Consider the following 6000-nt stretch of genomic DNA (forward strand, 5'->3'; position numbering starts at 1 on the left):
AATTTGTGAATGGTGATAAAAGGGGAATAAGAAAGTAAGACCCACACAATGTCGGCTTGCTTACCTCCATTGTATCTTAATAAAACATGGACTTACGGAGACTAATCCCGATTCTAAGCTGGGCAGATAGAAAATCTATCCGGATCTCGTACAATTAATTTCAACCCGCACCTAAAGTCCTCTTTTAGTCTTTTTGGGTCTTCTCTCTCCCAACAAACAAGCATATACGCCAGCAATGGAGAACGGCGGCTTGGCACTAGCAACTTCAGAACAGCGAAGACGAGAAGACTGGTTGCTCATACGGCGACGGAATGATGACGGAGTTGTGCCGACGAGGAGGCCGACGACGATCGGAGATGCTAATGTGACCAGAGAGGTTAGATAGCGGACCGGTAAGAGGAGATTTTCACTAATGTTGTTGTCGTTTAGATCGCCGTCGCACTAGAATGCTCTCTATCTGTAACTGATGGAGGTGAGCTGCTACAAGAAAGGCATGAATTCAGATCTTATTTTCATACCTTTTTTTTTACTCAGTACATTTTGATTTATCAGTATTTATGATGTAGAATAAGTGTTTTATTTTTAACTCAAATCTTTTTTCGTTTTTTAAATCATCAAGACAGATTTTTTCTTCTTTTGGATTATGGAGGATATGTGATTTTTGATGCACTCCAATTTTAAAATGATTTACCAAAAAATATACCTCTTCTTAGTTGCTATAAAATTCTAAAAGGTGTGGTCCTACAATCTTACCATACGTACTTGCTAGAATTTACATTTGCTTTTATTTTTTTCACTAGATATAAGAGTTTATACCGACAAAAAATAACAAAGTTTGAGTCACTCTTGCTTTCACATCCTACAAAAAGCATAATGTATATCTTTGATAAGAAATAATACGCACATCACAACAAAATTGAGAATCAGATTATTTCTTACTTCTTTGTTTATTATTCTCATCTTGAAGACTTAAATTTCCTCCTCCCGTATGGGTGACAACTAACAAGAGAGGTTTGTATTAGAAAAGTTTGTGCTAAGCATCCTCAAGTAGTGTTGATTGTTGGGGACCAAGCAGTATAGCCTCCACTGATTTAACATTCAAAATTCTAGACTAAATCAATCACATTAAACAAAGATGCATATGGAGGGAAAAAAAGAGAGAACCATAATAAGAGCATGACTAACACATATGCATGTTTGTCGTTAATCTTAACCATTTTCTAAATAACACTTAATTCTCATGCATGATTGTCATCATAATAATTGAAATCGCGTAGCCTAATCCATTTAGCAACTTAAAAGTGGGGTTTTAACCAATTTTTTTGTAGCAAATACCGAAAAATATTACCAACGACTTCTCTTGAATATTCAAAGAGGATGTATGAATTTTCGAGATATAAGAACAGTAGGAAGAATAATTTATGCTATGTATAGAGATGCATGCTTCACCCTTGAACTCTTGCAAGATGACAGAGAATTCATAGATGCAATTAAGGAAGCAAGCTCGTGGGCCTTAGGATCATATGTTAGGAGGTTATTTGTCATTCTATTAACATCCAACAATATCTTAATACCAGAACATGTATGGAATAGATGTTAGCATAAACTCTCAGATGATATTTTGTATCGACAGAGAATCGTGATGAACATGAGGGGTGAGTTTTTATTAATTGCAATTATAAAAATTATTGATCAATTATAAAAATTCTTTATTATTGGTGTTCCGGTGATGTTACTGAGAAATATTGACCAATTCAATGGTCTTTGTAATGGTACAAGGCTACAAGTTAGGAAGCTTGAAAATTATGTCATAGAATGTGAAGTCTTAACGCGTAACAATGTTGATCATATTACTTTGATTCCAAGAATGAATATGGCACCAACAAATGAAATCGTCCTAATTAGATTTCAACAAAGACAGTTTTCATAATAGTATCGTTTACCATGACAATTAATAAATCTCAGGGACAAACTTTATCTCATGTTAGATTGTACTTGCCCAAACCAATTTTTACACATGACCAACTATATGTGACACTTTCAAGAGTTAAAAGTAAGAGGTTTAAAAATTTTACTTATAAATCACGTAAGAATATCTGCAAATTCAACCATTAATGTTGTTTATAGAAAAATCTTTAAAAAAATAGAATTCTAATATAAATATTTTAATTTTATTTTAAATTCTGTATCAATGTATAATTATTTTACTTTAAAAAAAGTATAAAATGATTATTACTCAATATTTTTAAGTTAAACTTTGATTTTAATTGTAACTTTATAAATTTTTTAAAATAATAATTATTGTATTTTTTTTTAATATCTAATCATATAATTTTTTTTTATTTTTATAAATTTTTCCGTGCTGAGCACGGTTCATACACTAGTTAAAATACAAAAATAATAAAAATATAATTACTTTTATTGAATTAATATACAAACATCAACTACATTTATGTCAAAAAATTATATGAGATAATAATTTAATAAAATATGAGATATTAATGATAAAAAATTTTCCTGAATATATAGATGGGATCCTTTAATTTGTCCGTCTATATATTTATTTGTATCTTACGACACAAAAAATATCCGCATAACAATTATCTCATTAACATTGCTATTGAGAAACAACTTCTTATATCCATCTACGATAACTCAAGATCAAAATATATTACAGTGTCATTATAATTCTAAATAAGTCTTTCCATAAAATTGAAAGAAAATTCTCCTTATATCTAATGCCTTATTTTTGAGTGAGACCTTTTACAATAAAATATATTTTATATTTTCATATTATCCATTTAGTTTATTTAATTTTCAATACCAAAGACTTAATACTTTTAGGTAACTAATGAGATGAGTCTCAAATATTATCATTTTTATGGATTTAAACTTTTTACTTTTGGCGCTAATACATGATATCTCATAAATTAGATTAGATTTGATTTAAATTTTAAATATCTAAATATATGATACATAATTTAAATTAAATGTGATCTCAATAGATTAGATCAGATTTAATTTAAATTTTTGACAAATCTTTTAAATTTAATTCTAATTAAATAATTTTAAATTTAATTTTGATATAATTCAACAATGTACCTCGTCCCCCTTAAATGCTTACATCTTAAGTAATTTCCAAATTTAAACTAAATTTAACCAATTTAGTTAGATGTAGTCTAGATTTAGTAAATTTCTCATGGTTATTTGTACTCTAAGTAACTTCAAAAAATCTATATTTCTTGCTCTTGAAGTTGATATACTTGTATTTGAGGCGACTTTTTAGTCTTCTTAATTTCTAAAGCCGACAAAATATAATTTTTCTAGTAATCAATTCCTTAAATATGATAAGATTATAATTTTACTTCTTGACTCTAGAATAATGAAATTATTTTTTTGAACACGTATCATTAAATTCAATTAAAATATGATTCAGTTTTAAAGTTAAAATATTCAAAATTTTGGTTACAGTGTACAATAATAACTAGTATATAATGTTACGTTTGATTCTGAGTACAAGATAAGACAAGACACTGAAAATAAGATATAAAAAACAGAAATACAAAAATTAATATTTTTGTATTTTATTTGGTGATAAACTAGAACAAATTATAAAAGTCTAATTTATTCTCATTTTTTTATTAAAAAAATGTAGGAAATATATAATAATAAGAAAATATAATTATAAAAAATTAATAAGAATAATGAAAGAAAAAAATTGTGTCTTTTGTTAGTCTTTTTGTATTTTTTTTATCATGATGGACACAAAATATATTAATTCAGTGTCTTTAAATACAATATCTTAATTTATATCTCATTTATTAAACATGATTTTATATTTCTATATCTCTATTTCAGTATACTGTATTTATAAACAAACCCAGTCTAATTGTTTTTTTAGTATCTTCATTATATGATTTGAGATTTGAAGCAAAGATGTTCAAATATTTATTGCCAACCATGCCACACAAATTTTTATTAATAAATTATATTTTTACAACATATATAGTTTAATAGAAAATAACTCCATCATCATTATTATAAATGAAATATAATTTTAACTTTATAAAATTTACTTATATGACATACAAAAATTGGAATAATTAAGTGTTTCGTTTTTTTTAATTAAAAAAATAATAAAATAATGATATATGAATGGAATAACAATAATTGAAATAGTGGCAACAACAATAATAAAGTAATAACAATAATAAGCATATTAAATCATATAACAAAATCATTAATTCTTTATACAATTATATTTTGACAACATGTATTTTTTAATAAAAGTTTTTTTTATTAAAGTATTAGATCTAAATAAATATATTATCATGTAATAAGCATATAAAATCATCAGCAATTGTTATAAAAGTTAAAATCAATCAGCACATCAATTATATTAAAAAAAAATGTAGGTTAAATTTCTGTTTTCTCATGGAATACATGAAAATAAGGATAATTAAATTATTTTAGTTTAAAAAATTTAAGATAATAATAAAATATCATATAGAAGGAATAATATTGTTAACAATAATAATAGAAGAAAACAATAGGATATTAAAATAAGATTGTAATAAAAATAACATATATAAATCAAAATATTAGATTAATTTAAATATATAACTGTTATTATATTTATCTATTATTATTTAAAGTTCAATTGAGAGAGAAAATTACAATAATCTCCGATCATTAATCAAACGATTTTAATCAAACACCTTAGTTTATTATAAAATTTAATTAATAAATCCCTCTCTGATATTTTATTTCCTTAAAAACTTGGTTTATTCTACGAAGCACGTATACCTATGATCCATATACACTGACACGGACATAGGATACGACACGATATGGGACACTTTGACACGCAAATTTTAAAATCTTATAAGATATGAGAATACGCATACATATAAAATATAAATTAATTTTTTAAATTATTTTTAATGTCTTATTTTAATTATATCAAGTATTTAAAATATTTTTTATTTTAATAAATAATAATATATACTATATCTAAATTTATTTCAAAAATATATGTTAACAATAAGACTGGATACGCTGACACGTGATGGTATTTAGGTGTGTCCAAGCGTGAAGAATTTTTTACTTTTTATTAAGACACGATTGGACACAGGAGACACTCGTATCGGATGAGTGTCGGTGAGTGTCGTGTCTGAAATGTGTCCGACACACGGACACGACAACTCAACGAAGTGTCCGTCCTTATACTAAGAGCTTGTTTGTGTGAGCTTCTAAGAATTTTTTTTATGTTTAGATATCTCATACAAAAAATCTTTTTATTTATCAATTTATGTTTGGATATAACTATATAAAAGTACTTTTTTGTTTATTTATTACGTGAAAAACATCTTTTTTTAAAGAATTTTTTTTAAAAAAAGATGTAAATTGTAATTTCTCAAATTTTTTTTATTTTTCTAGTGCTTCTACTTTACTACTAAAAATTTACTAAAAATTTTAAAAAATATAAAAAAGTCTTTTTTATTAACTTAATGAGGTCCAAATAAACACTAACACTGACATGAAATAAAACACGCAGTCACACAATTTTTTTTAATAAATTTTAACTATTTTAAAATATAAATTAATATTTTAATTATTTTAAATATTTTTTAATTATATTAAATATTTAAAATAATATTTTTGTGTTAATAAATAATAATATATATTATTATTAAGCTCATTTTAAAAATATAAATAAAGAATAAAATTAAGAACGATTAACATGTGTTGATATTTAAATATATTTAAAAATATTTTATAATTTTTATTAAAATATAATTAAATATGAAAAACACTTATATTAAACTACTGTTGTATCTAAAATGTGTATATATTATATACAAACACATTAACTTAATTAAATGTCTGTGTTTAATAGAGTTTATGTCAAGTTATTAAAAATTAATGAGATGTTTAAATTTTTTAAAATAAATAATATTTTGATATTTTATCTTAAAAATAAATAAAATTTTAATTAAT

This window comes from Arachis hypogaea, chromosome 20 (genome assembly GCF_003086295.3).
Source record: "Arachis hypogaea cultivar Tifrunner chromosome 20, arahy.Tifrunner.gnm2.J5K5, whole genome shotgun sequence".
Taxonomy (NCBI): domain Eukaryota; kingdom Viridiplantae; phylum Streptophyta; class Magnoliopsida; order Fabales; family Fabaceae; genus Arachis; species Arachis hypogaea.